The 24,947-nt window shown below is 57.4% G+C and overlaps 1 long non-coding RNA gene across 12 annotated transcripts in view; it reads left to right on the plus strand.

Moving 5' to 3' along the window:
- The first annotated feature begins 4,581 nt into the window (after positions 1-4,581).
- LOC120885592 (uncharacterized) overlaps positions 4,582-24,947 on the plus strand; it is a 24,385-nt gene continuing 4,019 nt past the window's right edge. For 4 of the 12 annotated variants that reach the window (XR_013440175.1, XR_013440178.1, XR_013440180.1 and 1 more), the window contains exons 1-5: positions 4,583-4,829; positions 7,151-7,198; positions 7,481-7,656; positions 10,086-10,198; positions 11,035-11,177. This is a non-coding gene — a long non-coding RNA (uncharacterized LOC120885592). The other 8 variants (XR_013440185.1, XR_013440192.1, XR_013440183.1 and 5 more) reach the window with 7 other exon arrangements.

Here is a 24,947-nt window from a genome sequence, read left to right on the forward strand (position 1 = left end):
AGATGCTTGGGAACATGCCAGGGTTGTTCCCAGCAGAACAAGGTCAGCGTCCAGTCGGCCCCTTGGTGTCTGCAGGTTCCACCTCCACGATCAAGAGGTGGGGCCTAGTGAGGGGTCTTCAGGCCTTGGGGGTTTTCCCTGACTTGGTTTTAGGGGATTGTGGGGCTGTGGTCCCTTTCCCCCTGGGTCTTTTGCTTTCTGATCAAGAGGTGAACGTTTTTGCTCCACTGAGTTCTTCTTATCATGATGGGCTGCTGCAGGCCTAAAACAATGGGCCCCCCAATGATGGACTGTGAGACCACCCCAACTGTGAACCAAGATAAACCTTTTTTCTTTCTAGGTTGAGTGTCTCAGGCATTTGGTTGCAGCAATGGAAAGCTGACTCTCACAGTGTCCACCTACCTGATGAATAGATAAAGAAAGGGTGCTCTCTATATACAATGGAATATTTTTTATTTTATTTTTATTTTTTGGCCATAAAAGATTTGCAGCAGCACTGACGGGTCTGGAGAACACTATGTTAACGAAGAGAAGGCAACAGAGACAGGTGCCACACATTGTCACATGTGGAAGCTAAAAAAGCAGATCTCGTAGAAGTGACAAGTGGGATAGTGGGGACCAGAGGCTGGGCAGTGGGGTGGGGGGAATGGACAGAGGACGGTCACCTGGTGCAGAGGACCAGCTGGATAGGAGGAATGACATCTGTCCCATAGCACGGTAGGCAGCCTACAGTTGACCATAGTAAACTGCGTGTTTCACAGTAGCCAGTAGAGAGGGTTGTAAATGTTCCCAAAGCAAACAAATGACGATGTCTGAGGCGATAGATAGGCCAGGTGCCCAGATGGGATCAGCACGTATGGTGCACACGTATCAGTGCATCCCCGGACCCCGTCCATGTGCACAACCGTGTTAACTGAAAATAGCCCATGAGAGAGATGCAGCAAGACCCACCCAGGCAACTGCTGCCCCGGATGGGACCTTCTTGTTTCTGAAGAGAAGCCAGACGTGAACCTGGGGTGTGACGGAGCCTGGTTTGGGGTGTCGGAAGCTGACAGTTTGCCTCTGGTGGCTGCAGAAAAGCTGCCAGTGCTGTTGGCTGAGCTCCCGGCCCTGCTGGGCCGTCTTCCCCCTGCTGCCTCCCAGGCCTTCTAGAACCCAAGGAAGGCGCGGGCACCTTGCCAGCTTCTGGAGCCCCACGAGGCCCCGGGTACCCTTTTGGCAGCCAAGCATGAGGCTGGGTTTGGGCAGGTGTCAGCATTCCCCAACACCTCACCTCCACCCCCAGCCCCCACTGGAGAGAGGGGCTGGGGCCAGAGCCAGTGCTGTTCTCCAGGGAAGAAGCAAGACACCCACTGTCCACCCTGGATAGGGCGCTGCCTGCCCTAGAAGCCCCTTCTCACCACTCAGTGCAGCCACGGCGGGCCTAGAGCCTGTCCTTCCCCCCTCCATGCCTGCAGCCCTCCTCGCTGCGCCCCAGTGCCTTAGATCCATCTCCCACACTTCCCAGATGCAGATGAGGCCCTCTCTGTGCAGGGAACCCTGGGAGGGTGACGGCAGTGCCTGTCCCCTGCAGCTCCCAGAGTCAAATCCAAGAATCCCAGACCTAAGGTGCAAACCCTGCTGAGCATGGGGAGGAAGGGAATCTGGAGCGGGGGTTGCCAGGGAAGCGGGCTGGAGCTGGGCCTGGGGAGCGCTCTAAGCAGGGAGCCCCGAGATCTGATGTGATTGCAGAACTGCAGGCCACGTGGGCTGCTCTGCGGGAACAGATGGGTGGGGGTGGAGATGGGCTCAGCCTGGTGGGTGCAGGGACGGTTGGAGGCTATGACAGGGGTCCAGGAGGAGGTGGCAGGTGCTGAGAGAAGGTAGTGGCAGCAAAGGTGGGTGGGGACGTGGGTGGCTCTGGGCTATATTTAGGAGGAGCTGGTGGCAGTTAGGACCAGTGAGTGGGCAGGTGCCAGGGCACCGCCTGCCTCTGCGGCTTGTGCGGCTGGGTGACTGGCAGGGCCTCTGCTGCCAGGGGAATCCTGGAGGGAGGCGGGCTCTGGAGCCATGGCCAGCACCCCCATCTCCCAAGCACTTCTCCAAGTCTCGTCCTCTGCAGGGAAGCTATACTGCTCTGCTTTATAGCCAAACGCTGTCCATGAGCCAGGCTAGGTCAAGTCCCCCTTCCTGGGTCACTTGGCTGTGCCTCACTTTGCACATGGCCTGGTTACATGGGACCTGAAGCAGCATTTTGATGGGGAGGATGAGGGTGATGAAGCTCGCAGCAGGTTGAGAATGGCCTTGGCGTGTGGGAACAGAAGGACAGCAGGAATACGGGGTGTGTGTGCGTGAGTGTGTGTGTGTGTGTGTGTGTGTGTGCATGTGCGTGATAGGGTGTATAAGTGCCCTGGGAACTCAGTGTGTGTGAGGGCTGTATGATGGCTCACAGGTGTGGAAGAGCACTTGTGAAAGTGAGTGTGAGTGTGAGTGAGCGTGACGGGAGGTGTGTAGGCGTGTGCACAGATGGGTGTGCATGGATCTGGCCCAGGCGGCGGGTGTGCTGTGGTGGTCAGGCCTGAGCCTGGGCTCTTCCACGCAGTGCCCGTGACCTGGGTGAGCAAGGCGGCTCTCCAGAGCCAAGGCGGCCACTGCAGGTAGCCGCTCAGCCCTGTCCTGGGCGGGTTGGAGGAGTGCAGAGGGCTGGCTGTGGAGGCACTCTCAGGAGCAGTAGCCCGTGTCCCCTTGCCTCGAGTGCACCTTGACCCAGCGCCCAGGGCTTGCCTCCTGGTCACTCCTGTGCACAGGTCCCCACTCACTGCATTGACTGATGTGTTTATATGTGTAAGGTCCTCTTTGCCATAACTCCAAAAGGGCTGGAGTGTGGTTCCACTAAGGTCACCATCGTCTCCCAGGCACCCAGCGGGAACTGGCAGAGCTGATGTGCAGCAGGCTGGACACCTGTCTTTGACCACCCCCACCCCCTCTGCTCCCAACCCCTCTGTTCTTACCCCCACTGGCAGGGCTGATCCTCACTCTGAGCCTGGATCTGGACTGATTGACCTCCCTGGGTGGGACAAAGCTAGTAGCCAGAACCTAGAAGAGAATTAAAATGACCCATACAGGTCTGAGGTCCCCTGAGACTGTACGGTACATCTTACATCTGTGAAATCGCTGGTGTTTATTTAACTGACGGCTGCTGTCCCTCTTCACACCTCCGAGTACACTTGAGAAACCACACTCTCCATGTTTAGTTTTTTATCCTGAGGTTCATTTTTAATTTTTGTTACTTTTAAGATCTCATTCTTTGTTTTAAGCCTCCCAAATGAAGGCTGACAGATTTTATTCTGCCCAATTGGCCGCATTCTCTAATTTGGTCCGCACTGTAGACCTTTCAACTCTTAGATGTTAAGGGAAGATGCCGTTTTGCCTGGTGAACTTTTAAAATCGTCAAAGAATTTGTTCCTCCTTGTGAGTCCCACCACATCAAACAAACCCAGGAAAACTCTGCGGCCTCTCAGAAAGTCCCAAATGGGCCCCTGCCTGTGAAGTACATGAGGGTCTGCGCTCCATGGAGTAGAGGTGCTTCCCGTCCGTCATCTTAAGGGACGGAGGCTGAAGATATTAATATGGAAAACGAGGCAGCTTGCCTACCCCCTCACTCTTCTGCAGGGAAACCGTTCTCTTACGCAAGAGAAATGCAAGTTCGCCTGCAGCCAGTCAGTCATATGATGAGAAATCTGTTGGCAAGAGACGGCAGCTCCCTTCCCCACTGAGGGAGAGGAGGAGAGGAAGCTTTTGGTTGGGGGACAGAGAAGAGACTGAGGCATGTGACAAGCACGATGTTTAGAAATGAATCCAATTAAAAAACATGACCCCACAGGACTCTCGGGCGAGGGCCGGGGGCTGTCCTGGTCCATTCCTCGGTTCCAGTGACTGGCTCGGTTACTCCGGAGACCACTAGGGTTCGGGGAAGGAGTTCCATGTTCTCGTTACTGATAGACAGAAATGCATCTGTGGGTCTTTGTCTTTTAAACAGGAGCTTCTAGGACTGGTTGTTAAAAAATTGGCCTCCCCCAAGGCGGAGCGGCAGAGGTGAGGTGGGCTCCCCTGCTTCTGTGGGCACTGGCCCCAACGGGGTGTTTTTCCTTTCAATTTCCTTGCTCTCTTGGGGACGAGTTTCACAGCCTGGGTAGGCCATCATATCTCAAGCTGAGACTCAGGTGCCCTTTGGCAGACACTGCTGAAGTCGGCAGGGAGCCTGCGGGCGACGGAAGTGGGGCCCCATCGCAGCCTCTCCCAGGGTGGCCAGGGGAGCGCTTGTCTTTGTTCAGAAAAGGGAAACCTAAGTTTCACCCCTGGAGTGCCGGCCACATGGGACTCCAGAGCCAGGTCAGGCTGCCTTTCTAAAGGCTGGAAGTACCTGGCCTGGGCCTGGACAACTCGCCTGGCTCAGCTTGGGGGCAGCATCTCACAAGCAGGCTGGGGGCTCAGACGTGGTGCTCAGCCCTTGCCGGTGGCTCCAGGCCTGGGCATGCCGCTATCTCCCTGAAGAATGAGGACCCTGTGTTCCTGACCAGCCTGAGTGACAGGGCTTGGGCCAGACATGTGACTTCCAAAGCTGCTGAGAACAAAATGCCAACCCTGGTTTAGGGAGCCGGCTGGTGCTGTGGCTGGAACCCCCACTGGGGGCTGCCTGGAGATGCATCCAGGCCTGGTAGATCAGGTCCAAATGAACCTGGACAGAGGGGCTCGTCTCCTCACAGGGGCTGGAAAGGACAGGACTAAAGGGAGGAAAGGACATTGGAAGGAACGGCACTATGGTGACGAGCAGGCTCAGTGATGCGAAGGTGAGGCTGGAGGGCTTCTCAGAGGAGGTGACATTCTAGGTGAGACCTGACGAGAAGACCTTTGGGAAGGGCAGGGGAAGGCTAGCAAACACAGAGTCCCGGGCTACGGCCAGCGTGCCTGGCTTTGGAATAGCCAGGAAGCCAGGGTGGCCGCAGCAGGGGGGCTGGGGGAGGTGAAGCTGGAGAGGCAGAGCCCATGGTGGGGAGGGGTGCGGTGAGCACACCAAGCTTTCTGCAGTAGTTTTAGGGGGAGGGGTGGGCCGAGACAGCGGACCTGGTTTGTGTTTTAAGAAATCACTCTGCTCTCAGGACAGAGGATGGTTGTGAGGAGGCATAGGCAGGAAGCAGGGCTGTCCATCCAAAGGCTACGCAGGACTCCTGGCGGGGCATGAAACCATCTCATCTCCAAGGGCAGAGGGCACTGCTGTCCAATGAACCCTCTTCTTTGAGAAAATGTTGCTTGGGGCCTGCTTACTCTGGACGCAGGGAGCCAGCTGGATGAGGCTCTCTGCACTATGGTTTGCTGACCAGGTCCCCAAGGCATCAGCCGTGTGTGTGTGTGTGTGTGTGTGTGTGTGATTCCACGAGCACTGGCCCCTGCAGTACTTAGAGCAGTGTGTACAGCCAACTGCCGCAGTCACCAGGGCACCCGGGCGGGGTTGGGATGTGCAGCTGCTCAGCCACATCTGGAGTCCACAGTAGGTCTGTGCCCAGCCACCTGCTGAAGCCATCGCAGGTGATCTAATCCTCCAGAAACCTGGCCTGTGTATTCCATGGTGTCCCAAATTGGAGATCACATCTGTGGATTCAACCAGTCGCAGACTGAAAATGCTGAGAAAGAGTCGTGAGTGCTCTGACAGGTGGACTTTTCCTTATCATCTCCCCTCACAGTACAGGATGGCGACTGTTCCCATGCTACCCACATGGGATTGACACCCTAAATCATCTACAGGTGACTTGATGTACATGGGAGAATGCCATGGGTCATATGCAGATCCTGTACCATTTTACAGAAGGGATATTTGGGAATATGTCCTGGAACCTGGCCCTCCTGACAGGAACAAGGGGCAGCTGGACACCATTTGAAGAGGGGGGAGGGGTCGTGCCCGTTTTGCTGCGTGTGATGTCACATGCCACACAATCTTCCATTCGTTGCCATTCCTGACTTCATTCACCAATGCAAAAAAGGAAAGAAAAGAGAAATGTCTTGGGGAAGACTGGGCTGGTCATTCCCAGCCGCTCTGTGACTTTGAACAAGCCAGCCTTGTGGGGCCTGGGCTCTCGTGTGTGGCGTGGTGATGGCAGGGTGTCTCCTCCCAGGGCCATCTGAGTAGTAAGTCAGATCTTGGATGCGCAGGCTTCATGGACTGTGTCTGGGCCATAGAACTTGCTCCCAGTCCTGGCTGCTCCTGGGGAGGTGGCCCTTCTTCACCATGTGGGGCTGCACACGGGAGGCCAGGCGTGAATGGGAGAGGGGCGTGAGCTCAGCTCTGCAGAGCCAGCTTCCAGCAGCCAGCTCCGAAGGCTGTGTCTGCAGTTTCACGGGTTAAACAGACGCACAGCCAGGACACCATCCACTGCACCGTGCACGGCGCCCACATCAGTGCTGTAGGGTGCACTGTTGGGGTCTTGCAGGAAGAGAACGTCACTCAAGCGGTTCCTTTGGAGAGATTTCAATGAAGACACCACTGGCACAGCATGGAAACTCAGGAGAACCAAAGACTATGAGGTGCCAAGAGACCAGGGGGCTGGGTAGCAAGTGCTGGTCACCAATTCTTCCCATTCCAGAGCCTAGGTGCCTTTGCATGTGGCACTGCAGCCCTCTCTATGGAGAGATAGAGGTGATTCCTATGCTTCTTGAATCAAGTCACCTCGTTTGGTGACTTGCTTTGGCCAATGGGACTTGCCAGAACGGTGCTGTGAGGATTCCAGGCGAGGCTTCAGAGTCCTCTCGCCCTGCCTCGCCCTTCCTGGAGGGCAGCAAGACTTCCACCCAACAAAGAGTGAGGAGTGGGGCTAGGAGAAGGTAAGACCCGAGCCACAGTCAGCCCGCGGGCCAGTGTGTCCCCAGCTGCTGGATGCCTGTGGCACAGGTCACTCCAACCAGTGGTGCTCAGGTAGTCCAGCAGCTGCGCTCTGCCAATCAGTGTTGTTGACCTCACTGTGTTTGGGGTGATCTGCTGCAAGCAATAGAATGTGTACCACGAAGGGCCTCAAGGCATCCAGAGTTACTGGACACCCGGTGCCTCAGGAAGGTGGGAACAGGGACCAAAGCAGCCCACTCACTGTCCTCCTCCCTGCTCCTTCTGGTTTCTCTTCAGGCCTCCCATGGGGCAAACCCAACAGAGCCAGAGGCCAAGTGACCCTGGGTAAGGCAGTCCACAGGGGTCAACCTTCCGGCCTGAGGATGGGCCTGGGGGCATGTGCGCAGGGGTGGGGTGGGGGGGCACCAATGGGAAGTAACTCAGCTGCCAGGTGGAGGGCAGCAAGACTTCCACCCAAGAAGGAGTGGGGAGTGGGGCCAGTGTTGCTGTGGCCAGGAAGGCCTCCCCAGAGACCCTCAGGGAACCAGCCCAAACCAGGGAGTCCTTCTGACACCCGCTTTTAGGCCGCCTAGAGTGAACTTTGCTCATGGCGCTCAATTTCCACAGGGTGTCCCCAGCTGCCGGGTTGGAACCTGAGAGGTAGAGAGACCCTCATCTCGAGCTGAGCATGCTCAGGAACCTCCTCTGAGGCGGTGGCGTGAGCACCCCCAGCTCCCAGGGAGCCCCTTCTGCGCCTGCTGGCAGAGGCCTGCGCTGGGTGCTGCCAGCATCTCCGGCTTGCTGTGAGTCATGGGCCCTCTCCGCCCTTTTCACTTTGTACTCGCCAAGCAGGGACCCTTTGACACCAGCAGGTGGGGACAAGAGCGCCCACCTTCAGAGCACCGTGTGCAGGCAGGCCTGGCGTCCCACACACCCCTCCCTTCCTGCAGTGGAGCCATTCAGCCCGGCTTGACTGTTCTTCCTGCTAAGGGCCTGGTTTTCTCCACTGTCCACGCCAGGCTCATGGTCTCTCCAACGTCCCCCATGAAGTGGGGAAAGGAAAAGCAGACTCAGGGATTCATCTCCTGTCCTGCTCACATCCCAGACCACTGTCGCCCCGAACTCTGCACCCAGACGTGGCATGATCCTCCTGGTGCTAGAAAGTCAGATGCACACCAAGCCAGTGACCTGCAGGGATAAAAGGAGACTGGCTCCGCCAAAGCTCTGCTCCCAGGCTTTCTCCTCTATCCCCACCCTTGCGGCAGGAAAAGCGAACCCGACGTCCGAACTGTCCTGTCCTCCATGGCCATAATGAGTTGGTGACCACTTGAATGCAATCAGACAACGGGTAGACATAATCATTTTTTTTTTTTTTTTTTGCCCTTTTTGCTCTGGAATGATATAAACAGATTCCAGAGTTGACCAGCAGAGCGGGGCTCCTGCACCTGGACAAATTCCTGGTGGGAGAAGAAGGCGGAGATGGGAGGAGAAGCCCACAGGAGGCTGGAGCAGGCTGGCGGCTTCAGGAGCGGGAGAGTTTATTTTAAAACCGGGAGGATGAATGAAGACAAAGTAACTTCTAGCTTTTCATGAAAAGGCCCCAAGAGGGAGGCCGCTGAAATGGCAGGTAGCAGAAGGGGACTGCAAGGAGGTGACATGTACGGGACTCTCACGTACAGGAGACTCCACCAGGACTGGTGGAGCTGGGCCCCAGGCTGGCTGTGCAGCTGCTCACCTGCCCAGTCTGACCCCTCTGGGGAGCAATGGAAGGGATGCAGAAAGAAAAGGGCCCGCTCCTGGGAGACGGATACTGCAGGCAGGTGCAACCTGGCCTACCTGTTAGGTTCCTGCTCCAAGGCCTGTAAAGAGACCCAGCCTGGAGGCTGCCTGTCCGTCACACGGGGACTGGCAGGGAGGAGACTGTTTCCTGTCCTTTTATCCTCCTAGGTGACATGCCTATGGGAAGCTCTGTGCTTTTCCCATCTGTGGCTGGAGGATAGTGATGCTAACTGCATGGTGCTTTCAGGCCTTGGGACACAAGGGACAGGATTTCTTTCCCGTTAGAGATAGGGAAAGACTGGACGGCAGGGCTTCCCATGGCGCTTCACCTTCCTCCACTTGAGTAGATGTGGGCAGGGACAAGGGAGATGGAGAGAGGCAGCTTTGAGGCCACCAAAACAGGCCAAGAGGAGCACTCAGTCGGAGAAGGGCATTTGTCTAGTGACCTCTTCTCCAAGTTGCTAAGTCATCAGGGGCCTTTGTGCTGCAGGACGGGGAAGGAAGTGTTGGCCAGCCCGGCCGTCCTGCACCACGGGCGCTCTGCCCGCCGCTGGCCATCGCGCCTTCCTGACATCTGACTGATGTCTTCATTGCGCTGGTAAATAGGCCACCTCCAGACCAAGGTGACCGTGACCTCTGGAGCTGCAGACCACACGGAATTCCCCCTGGGGACCCTGGCAAAGCACTTTCCCACGGGTGGGTGGGCGAGGGCTCTTGTTTCCCTCCCCACCACTCTGATTAGTGCTAGCAAAATAAATAAATAGATAAATAGCCCTCCAACAGAAGAGACGGCAGGCAAGCTGGACGGAGAAGGGGAAGTGAGGAAGGACGAGGGGACCGCTGGGAGGGGCGGGGGTCTCACTTGGAGTGCCTCTCTGCCGCAGGGTAGGCGCAGCTGCCCAGGAAACCACCAGAGGCTGCGGGCTATTAATAGCCCGTGCACGCGGGGCCAAGCGCAGCGTTGCTGACATTTAGAAAAGATCTCCTGTGTGAAGTTGCTTGGAGGCTCCGGCTTTGCAAATGCAATTAAATATAGATTTCTCTGGGGTGAGGCAGGGAAGGGTGTGGGTGTGTTGTAAATCGTGCAGCGAAGCCGTTTAACTCTGGGGAGTTCGGCAAGCGCTTTCCAGCCCCTACTGTGTGTCCCGGGTAAGGTCCACCTGGAGCAAGCTCACCTGACCTTGAAGGAGCCCATTGTTCATTGCCGATGCCCATGTTGCTACTGCCTGCAGGGGCCAGGTGGGCAGGTGTGAGGCACCAGGGAGTGGTGGAGACTGTGGGAGGGAGTGATGTGTGCACGGTCCAGGCACTGGGGGCAACGCAGGCTCCACTGACGGTCACGATGCCCTGGTAATTGTCCAGTATTGCTGTGCCCAGTGGGTTTCAAGGAGAAGCCATATATTTGGAAGGTTGTGTATTCTTTTCTGTTTCCTTCTCTTTTTTTCTAAAACAGAGTGTGGGCCAAGAACCTCATGTCTGTGTGCCTGCTGGGGCCTGGGAAGATCTTATAACAAGATACCTGAGAGCTAAACTAGGAGAAATCCTGAGGACCTGCGGGAGCCCTCGGTGAGGCTCTTAACCCAGCCTGTGGGAGGCAGGGGGGTGCCTGGTGGAGGTGAACAGCCAGGCATCGGCTATGCTGGCGCAGTCCTGTCACGGCAAGCCTGGAATGTGACGTCAATCACAGCAGAAGGGCTGGGAGAGCTGTTCACAGCAGGCCTGGGAGACTCAGCCCACCGCCCAGCCTTGTAGCCAAGGTGGTCATCTGACCAGTGTCTTCAGGGGGAGTAGGGCACCCATCTCCCCCACCTCCCTTCCTCCTGCCGACAGCAAGGTTGTCATGAGCATAGAATTGGGGCTCATAATGGAGCCCCTCTGGCTTTGGTTTCTGTGAGATGGAGATGATAGGTCCCTCGTCACTACTGCTCTGCTGACCATGTTATCTACTCTGCAGCCTGGGGGGTGAGGTGGGGGGTGTGCAGAGCAACACGACAGGGGCCATCTGGGAGACCTGCTGAGGAGCTCCGGTCAGCTGGGCTCTTCCTAGCCTGTGAGAAGCAGGCGAAGTGCCTCAGCCCGTCCCAGACCTCACGGCCTGTGAAGTCTGCAGTGACATGCATGGCCTTGCAGGTGGGCCCGTGGCCGCACTGCCCTGCGAGCCCAGGTTCCTCTTGGGCCTACCTGGTCTGTCCACGTCAGTGTTGTCGGGGATGGGATCTCCCTCCAGCTCCACCAGTTAGGAGGACAGTCAGTCGCCCACGTAGAGCCGGGTGGGTTGAGCGGGGTCACAGGTGGTTTCCTGGGTGCCCGGCTGGAGCCAGGAATAGACAGCGGGCTCTGGGGCTTCAGCGCACAGCCCTCTTCTGTTTTGTGGAGCTCTCTTGGTCTCCTCCACCTTGCAGGGCAGGGACATCGTGGCCCCTCGACTGTGCCTGGTCCCATCTGGTGTCTTGCTGGCAGCTGGAGCTGGTCTGACCCCTGCGGCCGGCTTCACCAGGAGTTCACTTTTGCCTGCAGTGACCAAAATCTTCTGACGTCGTCAGAGGTAAAGATCACTTATTAATGACGACTCTCCGTGTGATTTCATGTTAAAGAGAATCCGCAAACTCCCTTGTCGTTTAGTATCTGGCCATGAGAACATAGGCCAAGTGTCTTCCTGTGGCCTGGCTGGGCCTCTGGCTGGCTCAGCCTCTGGGAATAAAGAAACGCTCCTTTCTGAGCTCCAGACTCTCAGTCCAACCTGCGATTGGCTGGGCTAGATTTGGGGATGACAAGTCATTTCATCGGAGTGGCCGGAGCACAATGTTAAGGAGGACTCAGAAGTTCGGTGGGAGGAAGTTCTGCGATCTATTCGTGATGTCTGAAGGGCGGCCTATGGGAGAGAGGTGGAGGGCACGCTTCTTGCTGACTGGGTAGAATCCTGAAGACCTTCCAGCTCTATCATTCTAGAGTTTTCCTTCTTTCTATGGTTTATGTCTAGAGTAAAAAATGTTCTTATTTGTGCATTTTACACAGACGTTCACATTGACATAATCGCGCAGTCATGGAGAATGATCTTGTTCAGTCCCCGAGCTTCCTCCTTCCTCCCCTCTTCCCTCCTCTCTTCCCTCCCTGCCCCTCCCCCGCCCCTCCCCTCTTCCCTCCCTTCTTCCCTCCTCTCTTCCCTCCCCCGCCCCTCCCCCTCTAGTCGATGTCTTCCTTCTGTTCATTTAATGTTTCTTGATTGATGCTGTATAGACACACGCCTACATGTGCACAGACCACAGTGTGCACACACAGTGCTAATGAGCCCAGGATCATTCTCTTGGAAGGACACTGATCCCGTTGGATCAGAGTTGCACCTCGTGACCTCATCGAACCTGAACTGCCCCCTTCAAGGCCCCGTCCCCCACTGCAGTCATGCCTGGCCTGGGGCTTTGACATAGGAACTAGGTGGTGGGGGACCCAATTCCGTCCCCAGAGCCAGGCCGCTGGGGACTTGGTAGGCAGGTGAGATGAGGATAGTGACTCAGTGGGACAGAGGAGGCTATCTGGGGGCTCTGAGCAGTGGAGAGACTTGGGTGCTAAAATGATCCTGGCTGCTGTGTAGACAGTGTCAGTGGGTGGAGGCCAGGGCTGGATGGACAGGCTGGCTGTAGAAAAGGGGGAGGTGTGGCAGGTCACCATGGGGAGGTGAGGGTCGGATCCAGATGTGTCGTGAAGATGGCATGAATGGGGTCAGGGTCAGGGGTGGGTGAAGGAGGCAGAGAGGACCCCGAGGCCTGGCCTTCAGCAGCTGGTGAGGTGGAGCCATTCCCTGGGAGGGAGAAGGGAAAGGTGCGCTGGGTGCCAGTTAGTGGTGGTCTCCTGCCCCGCACGCAGGGTGTGCACAGGGCCCTGGGCTTGATCCCCAGCAACACATGCACACCTGCACGTGCACACACACGTTATGGGCTCAGTTGTGTCCCCTCCTCCCCAAATTCATGCATGCAAGTCCCAGCCCCAGAGCCTCAGAATACTACTGCCCAGTCAAGGCTGGGGTCCCACAAGAGGAGGAGTCAGGACACAGACACCATAGGGAGAAGGTGGCCGTCCGCAAACCAGGAGAGGCACCAACACCTTGCGTTCCGTCCTCTTGCCTCCAGCCCCTGAGCAGACCTCTGCTGCTAGCCCGCAGCCTGTGGTCATCCCATGGTGCCCGGAAGGAAGCCTGCGGGTCTTCCTATGGCACCTGACAACCGAGGGCCGGGTTCCTGTGTCCTGGGGGGGCCTTGAACCTATTTCTGACATGAGCTGGCCCGTCCTGCGGGAGCATCTGCTGCTCCGGCCCCACCAAGAGCTCTATCACACTGTCTTGGGGTGTCCCCGCCTGCCCTCACTCGCTGTCGAGGCTGTGAGCTCCACCTTCAGGGAGGACTGCCTGGGTGGCTCCCAGTCCCCGTGCTCCCCTCCCTTCCTCCCCTGTTCCCTTCCCTCTGTTACTGCACCTCTCCAGCTGAGCACTGAGATCTGGGAGCCTGGGGGCTTCTCGCCTGCCCGTCCAAGAGCCCTCTCCTCTGGTCCCAAGTTCAGCTGAGGAGCCCACAAGGACTTGTCAGAAGCACAAGGCCCCTGCGTTGGGCGGCTCCAGCACCCTAGCCCTGACCCAGTGACTTGAACAACACAGAGCTCTCCTCCCTTTTATCACCTGTGTATCATCCTGTTGGACGACTGGCTCGGGCCTGTCTGGACCACAACCAGGGATTCTGCAGGGCTGATCCTTCTGGAAGCTGCAGGGAGGGCTGGTGTTCCTGCCTCTTCAGCAGCCAGAGGCACAGGCGCCTGCATTTCTTCACTCGCGAAGCCTCCCGTCTTCAAAGCCCTGGAATCTCTCGGGCCACACTCAGGAAAGCGCATCCGTTTGTGTCTCTGTGCGAATTAGACAGGACACACTGGATAATACAGGGTGGCCCCAAGGCCTTGACTTTAACCCCATGTGCTCAACCCGCTTTGCCACGTGAAATCGTGTACCCACAAGTTCTGGGGTTAGGACGTGGACATCTTTTGACCCCCCGTATCAGTCTTTCCCCTTTATGCCTGGTGTGTAGAACAGACTGGAGAACTAGTAAGTGCTCATTAAATTTGCTGAGTAAATGAACAGCTCCACTGATTGCATGGATACGGCTCAGATGTGCACACTCTTCCTGTGTTTTCTCATTTGCTCTTAATGACACTGGGTGGTAGGTTTGACCCTCATTTTGTACAGAAACTAAGTCTCAGAGAGGTGGAGTGACCTTCCCAGGACCATCAGCTAGTAGGTGGCAGGGCTGGGCTCTAAGCGCCATCTCTGCTGCCGTTTGTGGCAGGGAGAAGCCTCAGACCCCGGCAGGTCCCACGGGTATCTGGTTTACGTGTGCTGACATTCTCACATCAGCACTTCTGTTCCAGAGGTGGATTAGAGGTGGCTGTTGGCCTCCCTGTCCAGGGGAAGACCCCTCGGCTTCTCGTGATACACTCGGTTCTGCCAACGGGACCGAGGAGTCTTGGCTGAGATGGGGACACGGCCCCCACCCAGGAGCCAGTGGCACTGTGTCCCCTGGGAGCTGCTAGGGCAGGTGCTCGGGTCCCAGGCACAGAATCCAGCTCTATTCCCCCCCCCTTTTTTTTGTGGTGCTGGGGATGGAACCCAGGTTCTTGCAGGTACCAAGGAGGGGTTCTGCCCCTGAGCTGCACCCCGCCCAGCCTGGACAAGCCCCACAGTGGTCTGGGCACATCAGTCTGTGAAAGTCCTGGTCCGAGGCACCTGCAGGTCCCCACTGGTGACCCGGGTAGGGGACAGGCCGGCTGCCCCAGAGAAGAGAAGCTGCAAAATCCCGGGAAAGGTCAGTGGCCTGGAGGGTTCTTTGAAGTGCCTGCTTCATCTAAGTCAGAAATAGAAAGAAAACAAGAAATGGGCCAACGAGAGGGACTCAGATTCTTTTGGGCGGAAGAAGAAAAATAAACAGAAAAAAGGAAAAAAAATTCATCTGGTGTTTCCTAGGACAGAGTTGAAGAAATGAGAAACCAGGTTAAAAGGAGGCAGGAAAGCGCTCGGGCTTCACCTGACAGGGGACTGCCGCTCCTCTCCTAGATGTCCTCTCCAGCCCCCTCGTGCTGGGGCTCCCAGGGAGGCCAACAACCAGTTTCCAGTCTCCTCACTCCTCTGGGGTTGACAATTTCCAGGCTACTCGGCAGGGGACACAGTCCCTCCTCTCCTGGGAAGGACATCTGTGCTCTGGTTGGCAGCCAGTGAGCCGGTCCTGCCAGCAGCTAACCTCCAGCAGCCGCTGCACTGCCTCCGCCACAGGGATCCTCCTGGTGGGTGTCAGGACCAAGTGACTCAGTGTCCCCCAGGCAGGAGGAGAGAGACGACTCCCAAAGGGCAGCCTCTTCTATTATAGTCAGGCCCTGAGAGGAGAAGAATTTTGTCCCTGTTTCCTGGGCAATGGCTGCTGCTATTTCTGTGTCCCCAGGCGAGTGAGCGCTCCTTCCCCGGCTCCCTGCAGGGCTGGCATTTTCCAGAAGACAGGGTGATAATGAAAGCCCAGAGCGGGAGCCTGAGGGCCTCGGCCTCCCCTCCCTGCTGAGAGCAGCCTTGGAGAGGTTGGCTTCCATCTTCTGGGCCCTGAGAAACGCTGCTTTTTGAGGTGCAGGAGGGGACTTTTGGAAGTGTCATCAGAGGGCTCTCCCTGCAGCCTGAAGCCTCACCTCCCACCCTCTCTGGGAGGGAATCTGTGCCCAGCAGCGCTGGCTTCACCCTTGACCTTGCTGGAGTGCGGCTGAAGGGGCTCCGGGGTCCCCATGACGCCGTCTCCCCAGTTAGTCTCAGCCAGGAGCCGAAGGGCTGCAAAGCACACTGGCCAGCGCCGGGGCGCTCCTGAGCGCACCGTGCCTCCTGTTTCCAAGCCCAGGGAGTCGGCTGCACTGCCTGCCTGCCTTTCTGCTTCCTCTGAGGTCTCGAGGGGCGAGGTCCCAGGCGCTCCTCTTGCGCCCTGAAAAATAATAAATACATCGGCTGGCGTGGGCAGGTGGCCATGGGGCTGGGGCCTGAGGCTGATTGGAGCCTGAATCCTATAGTCCCTGGGGAGCATCCCATCAGGTCCCTGTGCAGACGATGCCCTAGGACTGAAGGTCTGGGGAGCTGGTGGGGAGGGCAGCAAAGGCACAAGCAGCTGCAGCCCGCCTGTTCCCTGCACCCCCCCCAAGCCCCCGTCTCTTTCCCAGACCAAAGTGAGCCTGCGAGACACCATGCAAGGGGCTGCCCTGCTCCAGTGTGGTTGTGAGGTCAGCCCATGGTGGGACCCAAGGACGCCTGGACCGGTTGGAGGACACCTGAGCAGACCAGGTGGTGGGGGTGCTGGCTCAGGAGGGGGTGGCCCCGGATATTAGCCTGTCTCATGGGTGTCATGGGCCTTGTTCCTGAGAGGTGTGCAGTCCTCCCTGGGAGCTGCTTGGGATGCAGAGTCCCAGGCCCTGCTGGACCCCACTCCCTCCACCCTACCCCCAATCCAATCGGCCCTTCAACAGATCCCAGGTGACTTGGGCTCACATGAAAGGTGGAGAAGCCCTGCTGACCCTCTGTCCTTGTTATGAGGACACTGGTGCTGACTTTGGACAACTTGTTCTTTTTAAAATCTCCGGGGCGCTGTGAACTTGAAACGGATCTTGTTTCTCTCTTTGCTGAGGAAAGCAGGTTTGGTGCAACTGAAGCGCTGGTTTTGCTGGGCTCCTGTGTGCACCGCGCCGTCTCAGAGAGCAGATAAGAGCTAAGTTATTTGTCAGTTGATGTTTTGCAGTGTTGAGCTTGGAACCCACGGCCATGGGCACATGAGGCAAAGGCGCAACCATTGACCTGCACCCCAGCCCCAGGGGCTCGTGTAAATGGAGGGTTCACAGGTGAATCTGGGGCATCCTAACGCCTGAAAATTTAAAGACCAGAGACGAATGAAGTGGGCTAGATGGACCTGCCAGGACTGGACGGGAGGTGTCCTGGCCAAAGGGGCCCCTCCTATTCAAACCTAGCCTATCTTATCTTGTGGGGACCAGGCTCCAGGTGGCAGATGATGACATTTTCAAAAGAAGCCTGAATTTGAATTTTTATGGAATCAACCAATATTGAAAAGTTGATAATGGATTGAAATATTTAAAAAAGCAAGAAAAAGCGAAAAATGGGTTAACCTAACCAGGTGTATTTGGGCACCCCACACCCCACCCCGGGCCAGGGGTCTGTAACCTCAGGTTGAGTCCCTCCCTAATGGGGATCTCAGTGCAATTCCCTGAGGAAGATCTATTGCCATGCCCTATCTTGCACCCACAAGGGGCTTGACCTGGGCCTGGCAGGGTCATGAGAAGGGAGGGGGTGGGTGCTAGGTAGGGGTGACATGATTGGAACTCAGTCTCCTTTAATTCACCTTAACCGTTGAGAGGAGGACGGATTTAATGACCAGAAGTTCAGAGAGCAGTCAAGGAGGGCTTGGGCTGGAGACCAGGCCATGCATACCAGGAACAGGGGGTGGCTGTGCACTGGAGGCTGTGCAGGGATTCAAGCCAGCAGGGCAGTACAGCCTTGCTGGGGACCCTCGGGGACCAGGAGGAGCTGGGCTCTGGTCTTGGCGCCTGCTGGATGGGGATCCCGTGCCTGTGGGAGGATGTGCCCAGCTCTGGGTAGACGGGGTTGGCGCCTCCCTTCTGTCCCCTGTGGAGATGAGGTGCACATGGACCGGTGCTGGTGTCCCACCCAGCGGCAGAGCCCGGGCCAGCTGCGAGCCAGGACCTCCGCAAACACTTCTGTGCAGTGGTCCTCTCTCACTGTGTCTCCTTCCCCTTTGATTTCTCCATTTTCGTCTGTGGTCATATTGTATTCTGTGTCTTTGGTAAGCCTGCGAACAACCCTACCCCCCCCCCCCAATCCAGAATGCTCCAAAATATGAACCCTCTGTCTACCAACCCGGATGAACCTGATGCCGCAATTAGAAAACTCCACACCCGACCTCCCACGACCAGCCATAGAACACAGATGCCCTAAAGTACTTAGGAAATGCCCCCAGGCTGTGTCCATAGGAGTACGCAGTGCGAAATGAAACTCACGTCCCCGTGACTCATCCCTAAGATAGCTCAGGACGTACGTGCAACTATTCCAAAAGCCAAAAATCCCAAATCCAAAACCCTTCTGATCCCAAGCACTTTTGGATAAGGCTCAGTGAACCTAAGAGCCTGTCTCCCGGGTGCCCGCAGGACCCGTGAAGAGTTAGCTCAGGGCTGGGCGGTAGGCAGCTTGTAACTAACGTTAGTAGCGCTACGAACGTCATTCGCTGTGACTGTTACTGGAGTTGCCGCCTTTGAAATTATGCAAGCACGTCGTCTGTGAGCCCTGTTGAGTGTGGTCGTGGGCATGTCCCCTTTCCCGTCCCTGTCTGTGGAAGGCAGTGGGTGGCAGTGGTTTTGAGCATGACCTGGGAGGCCAGAGCCGCCTGTGCTCGCTGGCTGTCAGAGTGACCTTGGCCATGCTTTTTATTCTGTCTAAGGAGGGGCCAGGAACATGTGATGACAGAGGCCCACGGTGCTCGGCCCGGACATGTGGCGGTTGGTGGTCAGATGCTGCTATTCCCTAGGCCACCACCACCACCACCACGTCAGATTGGCACCCACTGTGAAATGGACTGGCCCCTAGCAATAGCATGAGTCCAAAATGCACTGAAATGGTTATAAGGTGCCACAGTGTCCTGAGGGTGACGTCTCCAAAGGAGCTGCCCAAGCCCTAATCCCTGGCCACTGTCACAGAGGGGGGCATGAGGCTCAGAGAGGTAGTGGGGGGTACGTGAAGCCCATACCAGTGACAAGTTGGCAAGCTTGGAATCTGACTTCCCCGAGTCCTCTGCACGCCAGCTTTTTCTGGAACTTTCCATCATCCTTGTACCAGCCCAGGTGGGTTATGAGCTACAGTTCTCTCTGTACCCAGGGCAGATTTCAGGGACTGAAGGCAGCTTCTCCCAAGATCAGGCAAGAGCTGGCTGGGGCCAAGGCCCTTCTGGATAGGGGCCACTGTCCCCAAAGCATGCGGCTCCACTGAATGGCTCAGAGACATCCTCTTCCAAACCCAGTGAGGACTGAGCCAGAAGCGTGTCCACATTTGTTAGTGACAGTCCTGCTTTGAATAACTCCTGATGTCTGTGATGCAGGTATCCTGGGACCCGATGTTCCCTACCAGGTGAGGTTTAACACCCACCGGCAAATACAACAAGCACACAGGACCTGTTACCATCTTGAATTCTCGTGATGAAAGAACTTGCCTTTACAAAATGTCATATGGCAAATATAAACGTACCGAAAGGGCCCCGTGCCCTCCCACTGCCTCACTGAATCTCTGAGTCTTGCTCTGAGTGTGGAGGAGGACGTTGGCAGCTGCCTTACAGCTGGAGTGACCTGGGGTGGGGAGGGTTAGTGACTCTCACAGGCCGAGCTGCAGGTTTTATGGGAGAGGTCCAGCCGGCTCTGGTGGGAGCTCAAAAGCTTGTTCTTTCCATCTAAGCCACGGGTTCTCAGCCCGGCTCCATGCAGGAAGCACCTGGGCAGCTTTAAATAACCCTGTCTCTTGCGTGCCAGCCCTTGAGCTGGCCTGGGCATCGGGGGAAGGGGTGTGGCCCTTGCACTGGATTTTCCTAACGTCCCCAGGTGCATGGACTGTGCGGCCAGGGACCCTGCCGCAGACCCGCCTCCCCCACTGCACAGCTGGCCCTGCTCCTCCGGGCTCCGCATCTGCCCCATCTACTCCGGCCACGTGCAGACTTATTTCCATGATCCCCTAACCACGCAGCACAGGGTCATTTACATAGCATCCACCTCATCTTGGGCCTTGCGAGTCACCTGGAGACGGCTTAGAGCCCACGGAGGATGGTGCAGGCTCTAGGCAAATGCTACTCCATTTACAGATGGGACTTGAGCACCTGCAGAGGACCATCCCCTGTGGACACCCAGGGAGGACTGTCCTGCCCGCCCCATGGGAACACCAGGAAGTTGATTTCAAGAGCCAAAATGTCCTTCCTGATGTCACCTTTATATTCCCAGTAAGGGACTGAAGCAAGGTTGACTTCAAAGAGAATACGTTTATGACCCCTGAGAAAAAGAAAAAAGGGAAAAAAGTAGGCTTCTGGGGCGCACTGAGCCCCGGGTGCCTGGGTGGTTTGGTCTCGCCCTCACCAGGTGGCCCTGACTTACAGAGGAGCAAACTGAGGCCCAGAGAGGTCGCCACACTTGCCCCGGGCCCTGGGGTGAATTTGCACCCTGGCCTCGGCTCCCCACCTGGCCCTGCTGGGTGCTCACCGACGTCCCCACCTGTCCCCATGCTCTCGTCCTGTGTATTCACCGAGGAGCAGCCAGGGTAGGAGCAGGAGGGCGGGAGTAGCCCCCTCCAAGCTCCAGGTCCCAGGGTGGCGTGGGCTCAGCTGGGCTGAGAAGGCACAGAGGTGCCATCCATCCTGCTATGCTTTGGATGTGGCTTGTCTCTCAAAGGTCCATGTGCTGGGAGCGGGTCCCCAGTGTAGCCATGTTGGGAGGCTTTACTAGGTGGGGACAGGTGGGAGGTCATGGGGGTGTTGCTTCTGGGACTTAGGAGTTCTCGTTGGGCCCTGGTTAGTTTTATCAGAATGTCACAAAAGAGCAAAACAGGTCCTCCTTGCTCTCTGGTTCCTCATCTCCCATGGAATCTCCCTCGTCCATACATTCCCACCACTGTGGTGCCATTAGCCATGAGGTGACACACCAAAGCTGGCACCAGGCTCTTTGGGCTTTCAGCCTCCAAAACCTGAGCTACATGAACCTCTTTTTTAAAATTAAATACCTGACCTCAGGTATTTTGTTATAGCAATGCAAAGTGGACTGATATACATCTCTAAGATCTGGCCTTCTCTATCAGCAGAAGCTCCTCCTCTGCCCTTTGGGCCCATCCAGGTTTTGCTTCTCTAGGTGTAGTGGGTGAAGGGGTGTTGAACAGAGCACCCCAAAGTCCTTTGGCATCACTTGGGAGTTCTCCCTGCCTTTAGAGCCTTGTATTCAATGTGAAGTTTTTTTTTTTAAACAGGATAGGATAGAAATAAAAAATGTGAAAACTAAGGATATGACCCCTTGTTGAATATCCACTGCATGTGGGTGGCAGAATCGGCAAGCTCTAACAATCAGTGCTCTCGCTTGATATTCATAACATAACGGAGACAATGGCAAAGCCGTCCCCACTTTGCTGGTGAGGAAAACCGAGGCTCACAGCTTGCATTACTTTCTAAGGGCCTCACACTAGGGCCCAGCAGCCTGAGGTCCTGGCTGTGTGTTGGCGCCTGCTCTGCTGCCACAGGACACTACTTCTGCTTCTGCTCCTTTAGTCAAGGCTCCCCTGGCTCCACGGCCCAGAGCTGGAGAAATGGAGGAGGCAGATAGTGCTCCAGAGTGTCCTGGGGAACTGCCCGCTGCCCACGTCATGGCTTAGCACTGACCTGTCTCTGCTCACAGATGGGGACTAAGGGAGGGCAGGGGGCAGGACCCCTTGCCAGGGTTGTCAGCTATTGGCCGTGAGCTGCGATACATCCAGGTGTGTGGACCTCTGTGGAGCTCTCCAGCCCCACCAGCCCTCACCTGCCCATCCGGCCGGTGGCTCAGCCTGACAGCATTTGGGGGCATCTGCCACATTATCTCGTGTGATTCTCCAGCCAGCACACAGGTCAGGGGCACTGCGAGCATCTGCCCCATGGTAGGCCAGGGCCAGGGCCAGGCTGGTGTGGGAAGCCAGGTCTTCTGAGGGGAGGGGGATGTCGGGGAGCTGGGAGGAAGGGGCCAGGGCAGGTGCGGTGCCAGGTCAGGCCTTTGTGGGTTTTGCCTCCATTCTGAGGCTGGGCTGACAGAGGGGGCTCTGGAACAGGTGTTCCTGGGATGGGGCCATGGGGGGATGGTGGCCAGCTCTGCTGGGAGGTCTCTGCCACAAATCAGGGAGGCCACTGGGTGCTGCCATCTTCCGAGGGGTGCTCCTGCCTGCGGAAGCACAGGGCCCCATGCTCTGCACGGCGTCTCTGGGGGCCGTGGTCCAGGGCCGTGGCTGGGCAGCAGGTGAGGGCCTGACAGGTGGTGTAAGGCCGGCAGACTCAGCACTGGGAGCTCACGACTAAGGGGTTACTTGGGCCCACAGCGTAGGCCCAGGTGGCAAGAGCAGCAGGAGGGCGGTGGAGTCCACGCTGATGGCTGACTCCAGCTCCAGGACCGGCTCCTCTGCAGGCCTCGCCGAGCCTGGACTATCCTGGGAGTCCCACCCTGGAGCCAGGAGGGCCTCCATGCGTCTCCAGCACCTGCGGACCTCCTCCTGCCCCAGGCCTGCAGGCGGGTGGCCATGAGCTAGCAGCCTGGCCTGGTCCTCGTCTGCTCTCCGGCGGTGGCCAAGGGCACTCTCTTGGCAACGATGACAGCATGGTCACAGTTTTCTCTCCATTGGTGACTTCCGTTTCCCAAAGGAATCTGTTGGGAGACAAACACTAAGTCATTGATGCCGCTGGCTGTGGTGGCCATGGCAAAGCTGTGGAGTGGCAGGGTGGCTGTCCACGGTGGGATGAGCGGCTGGCTGGCCCTGCGGACGGAGCCGTGGAAATGGGCCTGGGAAGTGCTTGGCCCGCAGCGTGGCCGGCAGTCCAGCCCAGAGCGGGTCCCTCCAGCCATCGCATGGTTCCGCCTGGTGCCCCTCTGCTCCCGGTATCCTTCCTCACGGTGGAGCCAAGCTTTGGTGGACAGAGCTCTCCAGCAGAGCATGAGATCTGCCCTGGCTCCAGAAGCCCTCAGTGCCCACTAGCCTGTGAGCAGGAAGGAGAACCCTGCCAGCTCCCAGCCCCGGAGCAGGTGCCCATCTGCCCCACAGGGGACCCCCACTCGAGGCCACGCTGGGCACAGGCCTAACTTGCTCTGGGAACTCAGCTGCCTCCTTAGAGCACACCCTGGGCCCCAAGCGGGCCCCACTTTGCTCTCAGCCTCCTGCTTCTCTTCCTCTCAGGCGCTTCCCGGCGGGGGGGGGGGGCATCATTATCTGACGATTCATTCATCACCCTGTTTCCTTGGGTGATCCTTAAAGGCGACAACACAGCCTCTTTAGCTTTGCATCTTCAGAGGGTCCTCAGGACATTCCCTGAGCAACACTAGCGGCAACAACAAATGCTCCTAACTGAGCATCGTTGGCTCACACATTGTGCGGTGAGATGTGTGTGTATATTTCTCTGAATCCTCAGCGCAACCTCAGGCAAGAAGACCAGCCACTACCCTCCCCTGGAATGAGGACACCGAGGTCAGAGATGTTAAGTATTTTACTCAAGGACACACAGCAAGCAGTAGAAGGAAACTTGCACCAAAGTAGCCTCTGTGCCTCTGTCCTCTGGAAACTGTGGGCGGTACATGTGGTGTCCTCTCCTCTCCCTCCTGTCTCTCTCACACATACACACGTGCTCCCTCGAGAGGCTGGTGCACAGGGGTCCGCCCTTCCTGCTCCTCCCCACTGGCTGCTTGCCGTGGCTGCCCAGGGCTGCAGCACCCTTGTCACTCAGACTTGCTGGACGGCCCCCACAGGACTGCCGGCCCAGGGGGTCCCTAGTCCAGGTGGCTGGCTGTGGGCTCTGCAGCCGTGGTGATTCAGACCCAGCTGCTGGGCTTGTGTGCAAATGTGCGCTGATTTGATTAGCTTGTTTAGTCATCGCTGCTGGTGCGAGTGGGCGGCAGCCACCCAGTGACACTGCCGCCCGTGACTCTAATGGCTTTCGGAAGGGTTATTATGTTAATACGCACACGAGAGCCCAGGCCCAGACCATATGGTGCTTCCGGACTTTTTTCTCATCCCAGGTAATTGAAATCGGCTGCCTGATTCAAACCCGGAAGGGCTCCCCGATGGGCACCGAGGCCTCCGGCAGCTGCCGTGAGGACTTGTAACAGATCAGCCCTGGGCTGGGCACCCAGCTGACACCTGTAGGCTCTGGGGTTGGCTGGGTTACGTGGCCCCAAGGACGCGATTCTTTTTAGAAACAAAACATCTCTGGCCCCCACCTTGACTGTTTGAGGCCAGCACCTGCAGGACTGAGTGACTCCAGGGCTGGACCCCGAGACGCAGGGTTCACATTGGACGCTTTGTGGCAAGCTGCAGGTCGAGGGCCTCCCATTCCAAGGAGGTGAAGCTGAGGTCCAGCTACAAGGGCTGGTTCTGGGACTCCTCCTGGGGCTGCCTGTCCTCTAGTCTCCCTGGCTGGAAAGAGCTTGGGGACCGACAGTAACCCCAGACGGCAACCCCCAGAGGCCTGTTGGACAGGTGTCAGGCTGGGTCCCAGCCCAGGGGCTGATTCTGTTTCTACAAGTCCTCACGCGCAGCTGCCGGAATCCCTGCTCTGCGCCCCGAGCCGCTACGTAGAGAGGCAGGTGTTTGTACCTGGTTCTCTGATGAGGCCTGGACAGGTGAACTCTTGCTCTAAAGTGGCTGGACTAGGACGTCAGTTATGGAAGTGGTGACTTGGTCATGGGGCCAGGACTGGCCAAGGTCTCCTGGTCTCTCCTGGGCTGTGACCTCAGGGAGGCGGACACTGCATTTGTATTTGGCCTCCACCAGGAGACAGGGCGAGTCTGTTGGTGCTGCCCCCAGCTCGTTTTCTCAGGGGCCCGGGCGGTCACTCACATTCTCCTGTGGGCCTCTGAGTGGCCGGATGTGAGTTGGGCTACGGTCGGCTCCCGAGGAGTGGAGGGCCGGGTTGGGTACCCTGTTCTTTCTGAGGGCTGGCTCAGGCCTCTCCTTGAAGTGGCCCGGTGCTCCCCTGCAGGGACGAGGTGCCACAATAGGCAGGCTTGGGGACAAGAGCTGCAGCAGGCAAGGAGAGGGGCTCAGGCAGAGGGTGGCCCCGCTCCATCCCACTATCCAGGGTGGGGTACGCCCTGCTGGGACCAGGGGACCAGGGCAATGAGATGCTCCCTCTCCCTCCCCAGCAGCCAAGGCCCCCCAGCTGCCAGACGATTGCAGGTCCACCGTCCGTCTCTCCGCCCCTGCTGAATTCCCTGGGTGAAGGAGCAGGGAACTCAGGCCGGATGCGCTCTCTGCCCACGAGGTGCAACGTTCCCTTTGTTCTCATCCGACTGAGAGAGGCCCTGCCAGCCAGAAAAGGGACAGGCCAAAGATTTGCAGGCGAAACCCAGTCCTCTGTCCACTCCTCCCTGATCCTTCTGTAGGCAGCCAAGAAGCTGGGCAGACTCTTGCAGGGGTGCGCCCTGGCCAGTGATTCCCAAGCTAGTGGTCCGTCTTTCTTTTCTTTTCCTTCTTCCTCTTCTT

Source organism: Ictidomys tridecemlineatus, chromosome 1 (genome assembly GCF_052094955.1).
Source record: "Ictidomys tridecemlineatus isolate mIctTri1 chromosome 1, mIctTri1.hap1, whole genome shotgun sequence".
NCBI classification, from domain to species: domain Eukaryota; kingdom Metazoa; phylum Chordata; class Mammalia; order Rodentia; family Sciuridae; genus Ictidomys; species Ictidomys tridecemlineatus.